Here is a 22,026-nt window from a genome sequence, read left to right as displayed (position 1 = left end):
GCCTGTCAGGCAGGCCCTGACCCCCCTGACCCTGCCTACACGCCCTCACCCCCATGGCTGCCCCTGCCATCCAGTGTTGCCCCCTCCCACGCCTGTCAGGCAGGCCCTGACCCCCCTGACCCTGACTACACGCCCTCACCCCCATGGCTGCCCCTGCCATCCAGTGTTGCCCCCTCCCACGCCTGTCAGGCAGGCCCTGACCCCCCTGACCCTGACTACACGCCCTCACCCCCATGGCTGCCCCTGCCATCCAGTGTTGCCCCCTCCCACGCCTGCCCTGGAGCACCTCAGCTGCCCTCCTACCACAGGATGGCATAAAGTCCCGTCCACACGAGCGGGCAATGCCCGCGGGCACAAGCGAGCAGTTTACCTGTTGACGGGCTCACCGCTTGTGCCCGCGGGCAAATGCGTAAATTGCCCGTGGCAATTTACGCATTTGCCCGCGAGCACAAGCGGTGAGCCCGCCAACAGGCAAACTGCTCGCTTGTGCCCGCGGGCATTGCTCGATCGTCTGGACGGGCCTTAAGGAGAACTGCATCAGGCACAGCCGAATCCTTCACCGACGGGTCAGTCACTGCTGAGGGGTCAGCAGGTGCTGCACTGCGTCAGTGAAGGCCGTGTCGAGTCCTGGCGGCTCCCCTCCGGAGCCTCTGCGTATGAGACGTAGCTTGTGGCTGTCCTAGGCGCCGTCAGGCACGCCAGCCAACACCACACACACACCGACCCTCGTCTCTGCACGGCCTACCAGCACCACACTTGCCAGCCAGCACCACACACACACCGACCCTCGTCTCTGCACGGCCTACCAGCACCACACTTGCCAGCCAGCACCACACACACACCGACCCTCGTCTCTGCACGGCCTACCAGCACCACACTTGCCAGCCAACACCACACACACACCGACCCTCGTCTCTGCACGACCTACCAGCACCACACTTGCCAGCCAACACCACACACACACCGACCCTCGTCTCTGCACGACCTACCAGCACCACACTTGCCAGCCAACACCACACACACACACCGACCCTCGTCTGTGCACGGCCTACCAGCACCACACTTGCCAGCCAACACCACACACACCGACCCTCGTCTCTGCACGGCCTACCAGCACCACACTTGCCAGCCAACACCACACACACACCGACCCTCGTCTCTGCACGACCTACCAGCACCACACTTCCCAGCCAACACCACACACACACCGACCCTCGTCTCTGCACGGCCTACCAGCACCACACTTGCCAGCCAACACCACACACACACCGACCCTCGTCTCTGCACGGCCTACCAGCACCACACTTGCCAGCCAACACCACACACACACCGACCCTCGTCTCTGCACGGCCTACCAGCACCACACTTCAGTAACAATGTGAGTCTGCTGACCTCAGTCACAGCTGTGGCTGACTCCATCTCACAGATGGGAGGAGAAATTTACCTCCACTGGCTGCCTGGCCACGTGGGCATCTCAAGCAACGAGCGAGCCAACGCCGCCCCTGGTTCAGCAACCAGCCTGCCTGCCATCACCTTCCCCCTCAAGACCAGCCTCTCACATCAAACACAGAGCCACAGCCAACACCTCCAGGCTCAGTCTATCACAGCACGAGTTGCAGAGGCTCACGCTGTGCAACATGGTATGCAAGAGCTGCCACCTACCAGCCCCTCTCCACCCCACCCTGCACACCCAACTCGCTCATGGTGCGCCTGCTTCGCCTACGGCTGGGCTGGCCTGCTTGTGTCAAACAGCAGGCAGGAATCCTGAACCTGCCCCACCGTCACCAACCTGAAGACTGGCCTCCCAACCACTGTCTGCTGGACTGCCCCGCCACAGCAGCCCGTCGCTCTGCCCTGCCAGGCAGACTCGTCACAAGAATGTCTGCCTTTGATACACCTGCCGAGGTGGTGGCCCTGTGCCCCACCCCAGCCCTGTGCCCCACCCCAGCCCTGTGCCCCACCCCAGCCCTGTGCCCCACCCCAGCCCTGTCCCCCACCCCAGCCCTGTGCCCCACCCCAGCCCTGTGCCCCACCCCAGCCCTGTGCCCCACCCCAGCCCTGTGCCCCACCCCAGCCCTGTGCCCCACCCCAGCCCTGTGCCCCACCCCAGCCCTGTGCCCCACCCCAGCCCTCCTGCATACTGTATCCCCACCCTCCCCCTCCATAGCCATTCCCCCCCCCCAGTAATTCTGTATATCCCCACCCTCCCCCTCCATATCCCCCCCAGTAATTCTGTATATCCCTACCCTCCCCCTCCATATCCCCCCCAGTAATTCGTATCCTCGTACCCTCCCCCTCCATATCCCCCCAGTAATTCTGTATATCCCTACCCTCCCCCTCCATATCCACCCCAGTAATTCTGTATATCCCTACCCTCCCCCTCCATATCCACCCCAGTAATTCTGTATATCCCCACCCACCCCCACCATATCCACCCCAGTAATTCTGTATATCCCCACCCTCCCCCTCCATATCCACCCAGTAATTCTGTATATCCCTACCCTCCCCCTCCATATCCACCCCAGTAATTCTGTATATCCCCACCCCTCCCCCTCCATATCCACCCCAGTAATTCTGTATATCCCCACCCTCCCCCTCCATATCCACCCCAGTAATTCTGTATATCCCCACCCTCCCCCTCCATATCCACCCCAGTAATTCTGTATATCCCCACCCTCCCCCTCCATATCCACCCCAGTAATTCTGTATATCCCCACCCTCCCCCACCATAACCACCCCAGTAATTCTGTATATCCCCACCTCCCACTCTGTATATCCACCTCCAGTAATTCTGTATATCCCCAGTAATTCTCCCCACCCTCCCCCTCCAAAACCCCCCAGTAATTCTGTATATACCAACCCTCCCCCTCCATATCCATTCTCCCAGTAATTCTGTATATCCTCGTACCCTCCCCCTCCATATCCACCCCAGTAATTCTGTATATCCCCACCCTCCCCCTCCATATCCACCCCAGTAATTCTGTATATCCCCACCCTCCCCCTCCATATCCACCCCAGTAATTCTGTATATCCCCACCCTCCCCCTCCATATCCACCCCAGTAATTCTGTATATCCCCACCCTCCCCCTCCATATCCACCCCAGTAATTCTGTATATCCCCACCCTCCCCCTCCATATCCACCCCAGTAATTCTGTATATCCCCACCCTCCCCCTCCATATCCACCCCAGTAATTCTGTATATCCCCACCCTCCCCCTCCATAGCCATTCCCCCCCAGTAATTCTGTATATCCCCACCCTCCCCCTCCATAGCCATTCCCCCCCAGTAATTCTGTATATCCCTACCCTCCCCCTCCATAGCCATTCCCCCCCAGTAATTCTGTATCCTCGTACCCTCCCCCTCCATATCCACCCCAGTAATTCTGTATATCCCCACCCTCCCCCTCCATATCCACCCCAGTAATTCTGTATATCCCCACTCTCCCCCTCCATATCCACCCCAGTAATTCTGTATATCCCCACCCTCCCCCTCCATATCCACCCCAGTAATTCTGTATATCCCCACCCTCCCCCTCCATATCCACCCCAGTAATTCGTATCCTCGTACCCTCCCCCTCCATATCCACCCCAGTAATTCTGTATATCCCCACCCTCCCCCTCCATATCCACCCCAGTAATTCTGTATATCCCCACCCTCCCCCTCCATATCCACCCCAGTAATTCTGTATATCCCCACCCGCCCCCGCCATATCCACCCCAGTAATTCTGTATATCCCCACCCTCACCCTCCATATCCACCCCAGTAATTCTGTATATCCCCGTACCCTCCCCTCCATATCCACCCCAGTAATTCTGTATATCCTCGTACCCGCCCCCACCATATCCCCCCCAGTAATTCTGTATATCCCCACCCTCACCCTCCATATCCACCCCAGTAATTCTGTATCCTCGTACCCTCCCCCTCCATATCCACCCCAGTAATTCTGTATCCTCGTACCCTCCCCCTCCATATCCACCCCAGTAATTCTGTATCCTCGTACCTCCCCTCCATATCCACCCTCCCCCACCTCCCCTCCATATCCCCCCCAGTAATTCTGTATCCTCGTACCCTCCCTCTCCATATCCACCCCAGTAATTCTGTATCCTCGTACCCTCCCCCTCCATATCCACCCAGTAATTCAACTGGCAGTCCACCCTGACGGCCTTCCTCCTGCCGTGTCCATACTAAGTAAATACAGAGGCAGGAATCACACCTAACTAACTGACTCCTGTAGGCCATTTGTAGCGTTGTAATACCCACATGGTTTGTGTCAATAACATGTACAATAATACTGAGGTGTAATGTGCTAAATATAACCTAACTAACTGACTCCTGTAGGCCATTTGTAGCGTTGTAATACCCACATGGTTTGTGTCAATAACATGTACAATAATACTGAGGTGTAATGTGCTAAATATAACCTAACTAACTGACTCCTGTAGGCCATTTGTAGCGTTGTAATACCCACATGGTTTGTGTCAATAACATGTACAATAATACTGAGGTGTAATGTGCTAAATAAATCGCTAAGGAACAGCAGTTACCAAATATCCAGCCTCTCAGAACACCACACTTAACCCTCTCAGTCCGGTGACTATTTTTTTTTGTCTGTCTACCACTCTCTCTCTCTTTCTCTCTCCCTTTCTCTCCACACTATTCACAGCTTAAATTCTTCCTCCTTCCCTCCTCCTCTTCCATTTTCTCTTTCTTCTTCCTCTCTTTGAACTTACTCGTTTTACTCCTCCTCCTCCTCCTCCTCCACCTCCACCTCCTCCTCCTCCTCGATCATTTTCTTCTCTTCCGCCGCCTCTCTCTCTCTCTCTCTCTCTCTCTCTCTCTCTCTCTCTCTCTCTCTCTCTTCCCACTCCTCATCCTTAACTCTCACTCTTCCATCTTGCCTTCCTTCCCCTCCTCTTGTACCTCCTCTCTCTTCCATCATCTCTTTCTTCCCCTACACCCTACACTTCACTCACTTCTCCTCCTCCTCCTCTTCCTCCTCCTCATCATCATCTAATCTCTCCTCGTCTTGTCTTCCTCCTCCTCTTCCATCACTCTCACTCCCCTTATTCTCAAACTATCATTCCTCCTCGTCCTCCTGCTCCTCCTCCTCCTGCTCCTGCTGCTGCCTTCCACTGCCTCCATGCCAACACAGTCTCTCTCCAGCCATCTTGTACACAAGGAAAAGAAATGGTTGGCCAGGGAAGGGCAATCGTGGCAGGAAGTCAAATAAACCAAACCTGCTGAGGCCATAGTGCGCTGGCTGGGCTACATGTGTACTAAGGAGAGAGAATGTCAACTTTGGAAAGGAGTGGATGAAGTTATGGCCTACGGTACTGACAGGCTGGGATTGCTGGCTTGCAACTGAATGCACTGTTTTGGTGGCACATGGAAGCAATGCTGACAATAATAATGCTGACAAGTGATAATAATAATAATGAAAATAATGATAACAGCAGAGAAGACGAAGAAGACGTATTTTTAAACCCCAGACGGAAGGTCAAAAAATCAAAATTAAAAGAACAACAACAGCAACAGCAACAACAACAACAAAACAACAACAATAATAATAATAATAATAGCAGAAAAGACGATTAAGAAATATTTTTGTGTCAGACGGAGGGAATGCCAAAAATTCATAATCAAAACAACAACAACAACGACAATACAATAATAATAATAATAATAATAATAATAATAATAATAAGGAGGCAGATGCAATACATAGTTGCAGTGCAGTAAGTACCAAGTTGCAGCATTTGTCAGATACCAAATTTGTGCCGGTATAAAAAAACAATATTACTAAATGTACACACAACACGATAAATGTACACACAATACTAATAAATGTACACACGATAAATGTGCACACAATATTACTAAATGTACACACAACACGATAAATGTGCACACAATATTACTAAATGTACACACAACACGATAAATGTACACACAATACTAATAAATGTACACACAATATTACTAAATGTACACACAACACGATAAATGTGCACACAATATTACTAAATGTACACACAACACGATAAATGTACACACGATACTAATAAATGTACACACGATAAATGTGCACACAATACTAATAAATGTACACAGAACACGATAAATATGCACACAATATTACTAAATGTACACACAACACAATAAATGTGCACACAATACTAATAAATGTACACACGATAAATGTACACACAATATTACTAAATGTACACACAACACGATAAATGTACACACAATACTAATAAACGTACACACGATAAATGTGCACACAGTACTATACGATAAATGTGCACACAATATTACTAAATGTACACACAACACGATAAATGTGCACACAATATTAATAAATGTACACACGATAAATGTGCACACAATATTACTAAATGTACACACGATAAATGTACACACAATATTACTAAATGTACACACAATACTAATAAACGTACACACGATAAATGTACACACAATATTACTAAATGTACACACAACACGATAAATGTGCACACAATACTAATAAATGTACACACGATAAATGTACACACAATATTACTAAATGTACACACAACACAATAAATGTGCACAATACTAATAAATGTACACACGATAAATGTACACACAATATTACTAAATGTACACACAACACAATAAATGTGCACACAATACTAATAAATGTACACACGATAAATGTACACACAATATTACTAAATGTACACACAACACGATAAATGTACACACAATACTATTAAATGTACACACGATAAATGTGCACACAGTACTATACGATAAATGTGCACACAATATTACTAAATGTACACACGATAAATGTGCACACAATATTACTAAATGTACACACGATAAATGTGCACACAATATTACTAAATGTACACACGATAAATGTGCACACAATACTATACGATAAATGTACACACAATACTAATAAATGTACACACGATAAATGTGCACACAATATTACTAAATGTACACACGATAAATGGGCACACAACACTATAAATGTACACACGATAAATGTACACACAATATTACTAAATGTACACACAACACGATAAATGTACACACAATACTAATAAATGTACACATGATAAATGTACACACAATACTAATAAATATACACACGATAAATGTGCACACAATACTAATAAATATACACACGATAAATGTGCACACAATATTAATAAATGTACACACAACACAATAAATGTGCACACAATATTAATAAATGTACACACGATAAAAGTGCACACAATATTAATAAATATACACACGATAAATGTGCACACAATATTAATAAATATACACACGATAAATGTGCACACAATATTAATAAATATACACACGATAAATGTGCACACAATACTAATAAATGTACACACGATAAATGTGCACACAATACTATACGATAAATGTGCACACAATATTAATAAATGTACACACGATAAATGTGCACACAGTATTAATAAATGTACACACGATAAATGTGCACACAATATTAATAAATGTACACACGATAAATGTGCACACAGTATTAATAAATGTACACACGATAAATGTGCACACAATATTAATAAATGTACACACGATAAATGTGCACACAGTATTAATAAATGTACACACGATAAATGTGCAAACAATATTAATAAATGTACACACAGTAATGCATATTTTGTATATTACTTCTAGTATTACATTAACCCCTTCACAGCGAGGACCAGTCTCCTTCACTTCTCCTCCTCCTCATCATCATCACCATCACCATCATCACCATCACCATCATCACCATCACTATCATTATTATTATTATCATCATCATCATCACCATCACTATCATCATCATCATCATCATCACATCATCATTACTATCATCATCATCATCATCACATCATCATTATTATCATCATCATCATCACCATCATCATCATCATCACCATCATCATTACTATCATCATCATCATCATCACCATCATCATCATCATCATCACCATCACTGTCATCATCACCATCACCATCACCATCATCTCCATCACCATCAGCACCATCATCATCACCATCATCATCATCACCATCATCACATCATCATTACTATCGTCATCATCATCACCATCATCATCATCACCATCATCATCATCATCATCACCATCACTGTCATCATCACCATCACCATCATCTCCATCATCGCCATCACCATCATCACCATCATCATCACATCATCATTACTATCGTCATCATCATCACCATCATCATCATCACCATCACCATCATCATCACCATCATCATCACCTTCACCATCATCACCATCATCATCATCACCACCACCATCACCATCATCATCATCATTACTATCATCATCAGCATCAGCATCACCATCATCATCACCATCACTATCATCATCACCATCACCATCATCATCATCATGATCATCACCATCATCATCATCATTATTACTATCATCATCAGCAGCAGCAGCATCACCATCAGCAGCAGCATCACATTACCATCACCATCATCATCATCACATCACCATCACCATCATCACCATCACTATCATCTTCATTATTATCATCATCATCACCATCACGTTCATCATCATTACTGCCATCATCATTATCATCATCAGCACCACTATCAACATCATCTTCATCATCATAACCATCACCATCATCATCATCATCACCATGACCATCATCATCACCATCACCATCATCATCATCACCATCACCATCATCGTCACCATCACCATCATTTTTTCAATCATTCTAGAGACAATCATAAAAAATCATAAAACCATAATATTATTCCAAACACTGTAATGGCATAGTACAGTTCTCATTAACCCTTTCAGTTCAAAGAATTAAGACAATTTTCTTGGCGTAGCAAATTGAACACTGGAGACGTCCTGGCTGAAAAAGGGTTAAGCTAAGAAAAAAGAATAAATGACACAAGTAAAGGCGACAAGGAAAGAAAAACAAGAGGAAAAAAGAGAACAGGAAAAATAACAAGAAGAAAAAATAAACACGAAGAGGAAAAAGACAAAACAGGTGAATATATTGTGTTTGTTTAGCCGCGCGATTGTTGTGGCGGCGGCAGGCCGGCCGCGGAGAGAGAGAGAGAGAGAGAGAGTCCATAAAACTGGAATTTTGATGCTGACGGTATCTTATTATTATTATTATTATTATTATCATTATTATTATTATCTAAATAGAAAAATACGAGTCAGGATATAATGATGTGATAATGATGATGATGGTGATGATGATGATGGTGATGGTGGTGATGATGATGATGATGATGATGATGAAGATGATGGTGATGATGATGATGATGGTGGTGATGCTGATGATGATGATGGTGGTAATGATGATGATGATGGTAATGAAGGTGATGATTCAGATTCTCTCTCTCTCTCTCTCTCAGCTGTCATCAAAGGGATATATATTTTCCCTAAAGGTCGTTTTCCCTCACAAATACTGTAGTTTTTCCTGCACTAATTTATTCCCTAAACAATATTTTTTCCCGCTACATCTTTTCCTCGGCTTCACTTTTCCCTCAGCGACAAGCGTTTCCTCCTCCATCCTTCTTTCCTGCCATGACTTTCCCCTAAGCCATCCTTTTCCCTGTCTGCTGCATTTTCCCTCGACTAATATTTCTCCCCGACTTGGTACTTTTTCCTTACACACACACACACACACACACACACACACACACACACACCAACGCAGAAATTCACCCATCAGCACTCCTGCACTACACTCATATATGTATACGGTGATTTAGGCGGCTTAAAAACTAAACAAAAACCTTCCAGCAATACTGTCAATAACGTCACATATTTACACACAACATAAAACAACAAAATCACCAACTCGAAATTCAACCGTTTTCTCGGACACTTCTTGGAGGCTTCGTCATATCCCTTCCTCGGCGATTTATTTTTCCTGCTACACCTTAATATCCTCTAATATGGTGTTAATACAAACTACGACTATATTCAAAAATACAAATAACGTCCAACAGGACAGCAAGGTGTAATATGCAAAATAAATGGCTCAGGAAAAGATGCTAAGAATCCTTCCATTTCAACGAGATAACGGCTTCATTTTCAACCCCGATTTGGGAGGCTTCGTAACACCTCTTCCTCAGCGATTTATTGTGCACATTACACCTTAATATTCTATTGTAGGTTACTGAGGCAACTGTGCCGAGATTTAAATTTAAGCCGTAATCTCTCATATAGGAGATTTCGTAACATTTCCTTCTCGGCGAACTATTTTGCACACTCAGCCTTAATATTCTCTTGTGTGCGATTGATGCAAACTATGGCGGTATTGGCAAAGTATAAATATCATACATGCCAACAGAAAGGCCTAATTTGAAAATGAATCGCTATGGAAAAACTGTTGCGAAGGCCACCATTCCAGCGATATTACGGATTAATTTTCAACTAATTCTGATCATTCCGTAACACTTCTTCTTCAGCGATTTATTTTGCACCAAACACCTTAATATTCTCTTCTATGTTACTCTGACTTGCAGTTGTGCCGACATTAAAGTTCATGCCGAAAATGACTTGGAGATTCCGTAGTGTCTCTTCCTCGGCTATTACTTGTCGCATATACCATAAAATCCTCCAGTATGTTATAAATGGAATCTACGTCGATTATAAAAGTGTGAGAAAATATGAAAATCAATATTAAAATGTAATATGCAAAATAAATAACCGAGGAAGTGGTACTACGAAATCTCCCATATGAAGGACAATATTTTCAAAACTTGGCGCCGGCCGACAGTCTCTTGCTTCTGTGTTAATTCATTTTTATGGCTCGTCTGTGTGCTCCATCGCTTATCCCTGGGATATGAGCCTTATCAGCGGTATCATAGAGCTGCCTTACACTGGCATCCGCTGGTAGGCTTCGTAGCACCTTTGCCTAAGCGATTTATCCCGTATATTAAACATTAACATTCTCCTGTAGGCCATTTGTAGCGTTTTAATACCGACATGGTTCTTGTCAATAACATGCAAAATATTACTGAGGCGTAAAGTGCAAAATAAGTCGTTAAGGAAGAGCAGTTACGAAATATCCAGCCTCTCAGAATACCACCCTTAACCCTCTCAGTCCGGTGACTATTTTTTGTCTACGTCTCTCTCTCTCTCTCTCTCCCGCTATTGGATATATTTCTGTCGTGTTATTACATGAATTTTGACGGGAAAAATAATTCAACACGCAGGCAATAGGCAAAGCCCTGGCCCACACCATTGTACTGAGTTGTGTGTGTGTGTGTGTGTGTGTGTGTGTGTGTGTGTGTGTGTGTGTGTGTGTGTGTGTGTGTGTGAGAGAGAGAGAGAGAGAGAGAGAGAGAGAAGGGAGGGGAGAGGTAGGCTGAGAGGGGCAACAGCTCACCAACGAGGCTGGGCTGGGACTAAGAGGGCTACAAAAGAATTAGAAAGAGAAAAGAGGGCTAGACTGCTGAAAGAGAGTAAAGAGAGAAAAGAGAGAGGAGACAGTGAGTGAGGCGGTAAGAGAGGGACTGAAAGGGATACGTGAGAGGGCCTGAAAGGGATACGTGAGAGGGCCTGAAAGGGATACGTGAGAGGGACTGAAAGGGATACGTGAGAGGGACTGAAAGGGATACGTGAGAGGGGTTGAAAGGGATACGTGAGAGGGCCTGAAAGGGATACGTGAGAGGGCCTGAAAGGGATACGTGAGAGGGACTGAAAGGGATACGTGAGAGGGACTGAAAGGGATACGTGAGAGGGACTGAAAGGGATACGTGAGAGGGGTTGAAAGGGATACGTGAGAGGGGTTGAAAGGGATACGTGAGAGGGACTGAAAGGGATACGTGAGAGGGACTGAAAGGGATACGTGAGAGGGACTGAAAGGGATACGTGAGAGGGGTTGAAAGGGATACGTGAGAGGGACGGAAAGGGATACGTGAGAGGGACTGAAAGGGATACGTGAGAGGGACTGAAAGGGATACGTGAGAGGGACGGAAAGGGATACGTGAGAGGGACTGAAAGGGATACGTGAGAGAGACTGAAAGGGATACGTGAGAGGGACTGAAAGGGATACGTGAGAGGGACTGAAAGGGATACGTGAGAGGGACTGAAAGGGATACGTGAGAGGGACTGAAAGGGATACGTGAGAGGGACTGAAAGGGATACGTGAGAGGGACTGAAAGGGATATGTGAGAGGGACTGAAAGGGATGGATGACAGGGTTTAAAGGGGATAGAAGCCGGAGAAGAGATGTGTGGGCGTGTGGGTTTAGGTGGAGGTCTGTGGGTGTGTGTGGGGGGGGTATACCGTGAATGTAAGTGTATTGCTAATAGTGTTGTTGGAAGTGCTGTTATGAAAGAATATTTTTTTACCTTGCTGGGGGAGGAGATTTGTGGGTGTACTGTGGGTGTGGGGAAGGATGACTGTGGGTTAGGAGGATGTGGGGATGTGTGGGATTGTATTTTGATTGTGTATGTACTGTCAGAGGTGGTAGGGGTGTGTAGGGTAAGGGCTGTTTGGCTGTGGTGGTGTGCTAAATGAGGGAGACCATCGTATGTTTCTCTCTTGCTCGGGGGAGATGTGTGGGTGTTGTGGGGCGTGCGGGCGTTTATTGTGGGTTTAAGTTGGGTGTGGGTGTGGGTAGGGAATGGAGGTGTGTGTCGTGTGGTGGAGGGGGGTTGGCATGAGGATGGAAGTTTGATATGGTGTGGATGTGCGCGAGTGAGGATGGGAACTGACTGAGAGAATGGTGTTACTGTGTGCTGTGAGAGTGTGGGGGTGATCAACACTCACAGGAAGCGGCGGCAGGCAACTCAAACAAACGAGGTACCCGGTAGATTAAAAAGAAGGTTGTCACTGAAGACCAAACAGGAAGAAGTACAATACAGCAAGTGAGATATATACGTGGAACATGACTATTACTGTGACTGTGTTGGTTGGTATACTCTGTCGTTCTTTCCCTCCCCGGCAGCTGCTGTTGACATCTGTGTTACCGCGGCACTCGGCTCACTTACTCTGACTGGTAATGCCCCGTGGCTCGTGTAAAGTACCTGTGTCTTGCTGCCGGAGGGGTTAGCTTGAAGAGACGATTATTTTTAGTACATGTGTGTAGGGGGGAGGCGTTGCAGTGTGTGTGTGTGTGTGTGTGTGTGTGTGTGTGTGTGTGTGTGTGTGTGTGTGTGTGAGATCAAAGCCTATATTCATCATCATCATCCCTCCTATACAATGTGTGTGTGTGTGTGTGTGTGTGTGTGTGTGTGTGTGTGTGTGTGTGTCTGATCAAAGCCTATATTCATCATCATCATCATCATCCCTCCTATACAATGTGTGTGTGTGTGTGTGTGTGTGTGTGTGTGTGTGTGATCAAAGCCTATATTCATCATCATCATCCCTCCTATCCAATCGCCTGCCAGTCATTCCACTATCACTCATCCCCACCTTCCTCTCATGCCCTAACCCAAGCCTTCATTTATTCACAATCTCTCACAATATCTCTCACAAACTCGGTCTTTTTCTCTCCCTCTCCTTCCTCTGTTTCCTTCGCTTCCATCCCCGTCTTCCTTACCTTCCTTCAAATCTCTCCTCTCTTTGCTTTCCCTGTGTAGCCCTCATCCCTTCCACCCTCTTTCTTCCCCTGCCTCTCTCTCTCTCTCTCTCTCTCTCTCTCTCTCTCTCTCACAGACAACACCTTCCTCTGGTCCCCGTAGGTCCAATCTGACAGTCTGGCTATCACTGAATGACGTGGCCAATTGCACGTCGTTAAACCCTTTGCTTGATCGTTACCTGTCATGATTAGTTTGCACTAAGGCAATTCGACTTTCTGAAACACACACACACACACACACACACACACACACACACACACACACACACACACACACACACACACACACACACACGCGAGCGCAAGAACGATCACAACACTTGCAGTTCATGTGCATCACTCTCACCACAGAGTACACTCATGTCGAGAATCCTGACATCCGTCGACGCAGGTAATTTTACCCTTAATAATTAATAATAATAATAATAATAATAATAATAATAATACCTGCAGGTAGTGGACAAGCTACAACTACTTGCCATTAACAAAGAAACCCACATTATACCACACTGCATCTACCTACACAAGTTAGGTTGGGACGTGGTGTGGGGAGTGGTGGTGGTGGTAGGGTGGTCTGGTGGAGATGATGGTTGGGGAGTGGTGGTGGTGGTGGTAGGGTGGTCGGGTGGAGATGATGGTTGGGTGGTGGTGGCAGTGGTGGATGGGAGGTGACTACATGGAGGTGGTGATGGTGCTGGTTAGGTGGCGGTGGTAAAGAGAGTCTATGGTAATAGGGAGCCCCCTCTCCAGCAGGAAGGGAGGTGATAGGCACATGTTACGGTAACATGATGCTAATCATAAAGTGCTGTTGAAGTAATGTAATGCCAGTGTCTCTAAGACTTACTGGATCTGTAAGAAATTACCTGCAACAGGACAACATTTTCCGTCTATGCAAGGTGCCTGAACTATATTGCTGGTATTGACCAAAACAATGGCACTGCGTCAGGTTCACGCAGCCACACCTCACGCCTCACATTCTATGCCATATTGACACCAGCACAGGCTTGCTATTTTCACACGCCTTACCCGTTCATTTGTGCTGCTAGACACACGCTGCCTCGTTCTGGCAGCTCGCTGTTGTCTCACACTGCTGATGTGGCCCATAGTCTTGTGTAAGTGCAACACAAGTTGGTACATTGACAAAAATACACCAACAAAAAACCCACACCGGTAACTTCCTTGCCTGCGCCTGCCCTCCTGGTCGGCTGTTGCATTGTGGGTAGTGTAGTGACGTCACACAGCCAATCAGATGTCATCTCTTTCCGGCGTCAGGCTCCGCAGCCAATCACCGCAAATGTACGTACTATATCAAATCTTTCACTCGTGCCTCAGGGATAAATCTGTACGAATTAGTGGTAAACATCTAACTGTACATTAATACTGCATTAATATACATGTTTGTGATGTATACAACAGAAAATAAGGTCACTATCGTTTTCCCGTCCAGTGTGAGAAAACGTGATATCGGCCTTATTTGAGGATATACTATTTTATAAAGGTAATATTATTAGCGATGAAATAACTGTTGACAGCCTAAGCCCTACGCAAAGTGGCTGGCATTCATGTTATTGTAGTGTTGTACCATTTGTTTGCACACCAAACGATGTCAGTGGAATTTAGCATGCAAATGTAGGTATGATTTATTATGCCTATCATTATAACGCGTTGATGGCCATTGTGTTGCTATAAATGACATAGTACTTACCCAACCCCACCTGACATCCAACCCAGCCCTGCCTCTTGTTTACCTCCAACACACTGAGTACCGCCACCCTTGCCGCCTGCACCTCTGTCCCTTCCACTCATGCCACCCTACCTTTCCTCAAGCCTGCCCTGCCTGCCTGCTACACCAACACCCCTGCCTCTCCTTAGCCCTTCTCTGCCTCACCCCCCCCTGCCTACCTGCCACCACCAACACCCCTGCCTCTCCTTACTCTTCTCTGCCTCAAACCCCGTGCCTACCTGCCACCACTAACACCCCTGCCTCTCCTTAACCCTTCTCTGCCTCACACCCCCCTGCCTACCTGCTACACCAACATCCCTGCCTCTCCTTAACCCTTCTCTGCCTCACACCCCCCTGCCTACCTGCTACACCAACACCTTTGCCTCTCCTTAACCCTTCTCTGCCTCACACCCCCCTGCCTCACCTACCGCCACCACCCTGACGCCTCCAGTGTGCACAGTCAAGGTGCCGGGGTTCTGTCAACAACTACAATACCTACACAAGAAGCCAACTCAATGTACCCCTTCAGCCCGGCTGATTAGCGCCAAATGGTTTTATTTAGACAAAGATGGTCTTGCAGGGGCAGGCCGAGGATGAGATGGAGGGATGGAGTGGAGAGGTATATGAGAGAGGGGGAGGCCGAGGATGAGATGGAGGGATGGAGTGGAGAGGTATATGAGAGAGGGGGAGGCCGAGGATGAGATGGAGGGATGGAGTGGAGAGGTATATGAGAGAGGGGGAGGCCAAGGATGAGATGGAGGGATGGAGTGGAGAGGTATATGAGAGAGGGAGGGGGAGGCCAAGGATGAGATGGAGGGATGGAGCGGAGAGGTATATGAGAGAGGGGGAGGCCAAGGATGAAATGGAGGGATGGAGCGGAGAGGTATATGAGAGAGGGGGAGGCCAAGGATGAGATGGAGGGATGGAGCGGAGAGGTATATGAGAGAGGGGGAGGCCAAGGATGAGATGGAGGGATGGAGTGGAGAGGTATATGAGAGAGGGGGGTGTGAGCTGGGAGCAGGGCAGTGAAACGTCGGGGGACAGGGCGACATGGAGGCGAAATGTTTGTGGCCACCCCTTACGGGATTAAGGCGTCTGGCAAAAGAGAGGTAGATAGATAGATAGATAAAATGCTAGAAATTCACTCTTATATTAAAAATGAAAATCGCCTGACATAGAAAAGATTACACTCAGTGTGTGTGTGTGTGTGTGTGTGTGTGTGTGTGTGTGTGTGTGTGTGTGTACAGTATGTCTGTCAACAACTGAGAGTTGTCTGACGGGAATTTCATTAAAACATGTGGTCAAGCATATACATATATATATATATATATATATATATATATATATATATATATAGATATATATATATAGTGTATATATATATATATATATATATATATATATATATATATATATATATTGCCAGACGCCTCAATCCCGTTTGGGGTGGCCACAAACAAATCGCCTCCAAGTCGCCCTGTCCCCCGCCATTTCACTCCCCTGCTCCCAACTCACACCCTCCTCTCTCATATACCTCTCCACCCCATCTCTCCATCTCATCCTCGGCCTCCCCCTCCCTCTTTCCCCCTCCACCTCACTCACATACACTCTCTTCGTCAGTCTTTGACCCTCCATTCTCTCCACATGGCCAAACCACCTCAGTGTGTTCCTCATAACGCTTCCTATCACATCCACATCAACACCACAAAGCTCCTTTATATCCTCATTCGTCAGCCTGTCTCTCCATGTGACTCCACAGGCTCCTCTTAAATAACTCATTTCCACGGCTCTCACTCTTGACTTGTGTCCTTCCAACAACGTCCAAGCTTCACTTGCGTACGTTAGAGTTGGTATCACAATACTGTCATGTAGTAACTTTTTCACTTCCATGCTCACTTCCCTGTTTCTTATCACTGTTTTCAAAGAACCAGCAACCTTTCTTCCCTGCTGTAACTAAAAACAAACAATATATATATATATATATATATATATATATATATATATATATATATATATATATACACACACACACCGGGTATATATATATATATATATATATATATATATATATATATATATATATATATATATATATATACAATCAAATGCATACACACTCTTTCACACACACACACACACACACGGAACATGTATGAACCTGTATACACTGCTTGCAAATATGAGAATAGCATTCACATACATAAATGAAGACATGCTAAGAAGGATAATAACATCATTCATTAGACCAACCCTGGAATATGCATCAGTAGTCTGGAGTCCTCATCTCAAAAAGCATATAGACAAGATTGAAAAAGTTCAAAGGGCCGCTACAAGATGGATACCAAGCTTAAGGGATCTAAGCTACGAAGAAAGACTAAATAAACTGAATCTACCAACACTACAAGAGAGAAGGAAAAAAGGTGACATGATAATGCTATATAAGTGCATATCAGGAAAGGAGAAAATAGACATAAATGATTACTTAACCTATGGGGAAGCATCAGCAAGAGGACACTGCAAAAAACTGCGTATGAGGAGAGGTGATAAAGACGTAAGGAAATTTAGTTTCCCAAATAGAGCAATTGATCAGTGGAATGCACTACCGAATGAAATAGTGTGTGCCAAAACAATTCATAAATTTAAGGATATGTACGATAAATATGGTTTAAGACACGGGACAATACGAGCTTGACTCATTCCTGTAAAGATACAGTTATGTAAGAACACACACACACACACACACACACACACCGCTCGCTGGTGCAGTGGTAACGTTCCCGCTTGCCAACTGGTGGACGGGAGTTCGCGCCTCGCTCAGGTTGCGAAAAGTTTCAGACGAAGTGGGTGGTTACTGTCCCCCTTGAGCAAGGGGACGGGTGTGTGCGTGTGTGAAGGTCACAGCCTTGCCCTTAGATCGGACTATATGAGCTCTGAGCTCCCTTCCGGGAGGGTAAAAGCTGACGATCACGACCATCAAGTGATCCTGACCGACCCGGTGAATTACACACACACACACACAGTTTCCTATAAATGCACACAGGTTCACATAACATACAGATGCACACCAGTACTCAAACACACATCGGTACTCATATACACTTATGATTTTATCAGCACTGCTCTGTATAGCAGAGAGAGAGAGAGAGGAGGAGGAGGAACACGTCTGAGCCACCCTGAATTTCGTCTTTCTCTCTCTCTCAGCACAGCTCAGTATTGTAATGTCTGTCGCTGTGGCAAACCATGTCAACGAAACAGGCAGCATAAAAGTCAATGTCATTATGTAAAAGGCAGAATATATGACCAAGGAATATGTAGGCTACTACAACGCCAAAACACCTCTTCCTTAGCGATTTATTTTGTCTATTGCACCTTGACAGTCTGGTGATGTCATTTGTGTCGCTCTGACGTCGACATATTTGTAGTTTGCATCAGTAACAAACAAGAGGTTATTGAGGTTTAATATACAGAATAAATCGTTATAGGTGTTGGCAAGTCTGTACTGCTTAGCACAGTAGGAGGCTGCCATCTGCAACCCCAGGAGCCGCATGCAGCCATCCCCTCCCGCCGTAGACAGGCAACTGAGTGTCCAGACCCAAGGGTAGACAGCCAGGCGCCACGGGTATAACCAACACACGTCTACACCCTCCCTCAATCATAGCGACACTGATGGGCCCCAGGTGGTACTGAAGTTCTGAACTGTTGGCCCTTATTTAAATTACTCCGTTTTCTATGAGTTTCGTTTTCTGCATTAGGTTTGAAAAGATGACCATAAGAAAATAAACACCATTATTCCTTTGTAAAGTCAATGGCGACCAATCATATTGTGCATAATTTTAGAAAAGAAACAAAACATGTAGGCTGGAAATGACAATCGTAGCTCGAGATTTCTCTAGGGTGGCATTCAGCCAATAATTAACCTTGAAGTACTGCACAAATATTCAGTTGATACAAGTGTACATTATCTTTCATTAAGTTACAGTAAGAAATACAGTGTGGTGAGAAAAAAAAAAAAACATTTCTTTTGTTGTATAAGCACTGTGTACCTTTTAAAACTATAAATAATTCAATCACTCAACATGACGGAGTCAGCCAATCTCAACCTTAGGACAGAACTATAAACACGACCCAAGGAATTCAAATCACTGGCTGCAGAAACCATTGTACAGGTATGTGCATCATTCTTTAACGACACAACAAAATGTAGCAGGTAATAATAAACGTTTTGAACAATGCAGATAAACATGACCGATTGCGGACCAAAAAAGAGAGGGAAGATCACTACCAGTACTGGAAGAAACTGATGTACGTTTGTTTTTACTGTATTGGTGTCATTAAAAGAAAAAATGTATATGTGCTCTGTATACCCTTCCAACAATGAGCATTTCAATCAGTCTACACTCACTGTGAAGTAACTTTAACCAGTCATTGGAACGAGCATTGATTGCAAACTTTCGTGTGAAAACCGAGGCAATAATAAATCATTTTCCAGGTCAAACATATTCATCAATAATGAACAGCAAGGCTTCGTATCACACAGACCTACAGCTCTGCAGTTACTAAGAGTGGTGGACACATGGATGTGATATGTTTTGACTTTATGAAGGCCTTGGACAACTTTCAACATAACGAAGGGAGAAACCTGTACTGTACACAGGAAAAATCATCTGATGAATTACCAATATACCGGGAATCGAACCCGGTACTCTCAGGTGAGAGCCAGGCAGCATACCACTACACCACTACCAAATATAAGTTTTTTCATGTTGTCACAACCTTGTAACCAACGTCCCTCCGCCCCCACTGGGCATCAAGAAGATGAGTTAACCCCCTGGCACTCGGGTAAATCGTGGTGTAGTGGTATGCTGCCATTTCTAATCTGAGAGTCCCGGGTTCGATTACCAGCATATTGGTAATTTATCAGATGATTTTTCTTGTGTACAGTACAGGTTTCTCCCTTCATTCTGACTTGCCGTAAGTGCTTGGGATAGATTAAAAGCATCTACTTGCCCGAGTGCCAGGGGGTTAACTCATCTTCTTGATGCCCAGTGAGGGCGGAGGGACGTTGGTTACAAGATTGTGACAACATTATTAAACTTTTACCTGGTCGTGGTGAAGTGGTATGCTGCCTGGCTCTCTCACCTGAAAGTACCGGGTTCGATTCCCGGCATATTGGTAATTTATCAGATGATTTTTCCTGTGTACAGTACAGGTTTCTCCCTTCGTTATGTTGAAAGTTGTCCAAGGCCTTCATAAAGTCAAAACATATCACATCCATGTGTCCACCACTCTTAGTAACTGCAGAGCTGTAGGTCTGTGTGATACGAAGCCTTGCTGTTCATTATTGATGAATATGTTTGACCTGGAAAATGATTTATTATTGCCTCGGTTTTCACACGAAAGTTTGCAATCAATGCTCGTTGCAATGACTGGTTAAAGTTACTTCACAGTGAGTGTAGACTGATTGAAATGCTCATTGTTGGAAGGGTATACAGAGCACATATACATTTTTTCTTTTAATAACACCAATACAGTAAAAAAAAAAAAAACGTACATCAGTTTCTTCCAGTACTGGTAGTGATCTTCTCTCTCTTTTTTGGTCCGCAATCGGTCATGTTTATCTGCATTGTTCAAAACGTTTATTATTACCTGCTACATTTTGTTGTGTCGTTAAAGAATGATGCACATACCTGTACAATGGTTTCTGCAGCCAGTGTTTTGAATTCCTTGGGTCGTGTTTATAGTTCTGTCCTAAGGTTGAGATTGGCTGACTCCGTCATGTTGAGTGATTGAATTATTTATAGTTTTAAAAGGTACACAGTGCTTATACAACAAAAGAAATGTTTTTTTTTTTTTTTTTCTCACCACACTGTATTTCTTACTGTAACTTAATGAAAGATAATGTACACTTGTTTCAACTGAATATTTGTGCAGTACTTCAAGGTTAATTATGGCTGAATGCCACCCTAGAGAAATCTCGAGCTACGATTGTCATTTCCAGCCTACATGTTTTGTTTCTTTTCTATAATTATGCACAATATGATTGGTCGCTATTGACTTTACAAAGGAATAATGGTGTTTATTTTTTTATGGTCATCTTTTCAAACCTAATGCAGAAAACGAAACTCATAGAAAACGGAGTAATTTAAATAAGGGCCAACAGTAGCTTCACCTCAGTCTTCACCGAACGATCTGTGAGGTAAAACGTACGAGAAATTTTTCTCTATTCTTTCGCTTGTAATTTGTTTTATACATTGACTTTATTATTTGTAAAACAAATTACTCTACTTTTCACACTGAATTCATGATGTCATTGTACAGTGTGCCTCTGACTTGGACAAATTTGACGGGGAAACCCAAACTCAGTGTTAACATCAAGATTCAAAATGTGTGCGTACCTTTCATAGTAGACACAGGGGCTGAGGTTAATTTGATCACAGTTAAGGCTATTCACCACTATGGCTTAGTGGACGCCTTTTATCCCTTGGACAAAAAGTTTGGCGAAATTCCATGCAAGAAAAATGTGGAAGTTGTGTTGGAATCGGTGAGCGGGCCAGTGAAAGTTGTTATGGATCTGATGGCAGATGGGCGGGTTGATGCGCCCTATGCAGTTATAGGAATGAGTTTTTTAAAGTCGTGCAGTTGTAGTTTAAACACCTGTGAGTCTTGCCCAGTGTTG

The sequence above is a fragment of the Coenobita brevimanus genome, unplaced genomic scaffold, assembly GCF_032717465.1.
Source record: "Coenobita brevimanus isolate Jiangsu-jjx unplaced genomic scaffold, ASM3271746v2 jjx.HiC_scaffold_2885, whole genome shotgun sequence".
Taxonomy (NCBI): Eukaryota; Metazoa; Arthropoda; class Malacostraca; order Decapoda; family Coenobitidae; genus Coenobita; species Coenobita brevimanus.
The sequence above is the reverse complement of the archived record's forward strand: the minus strand, read 5'-3'. Positions refer to the sequence as shown.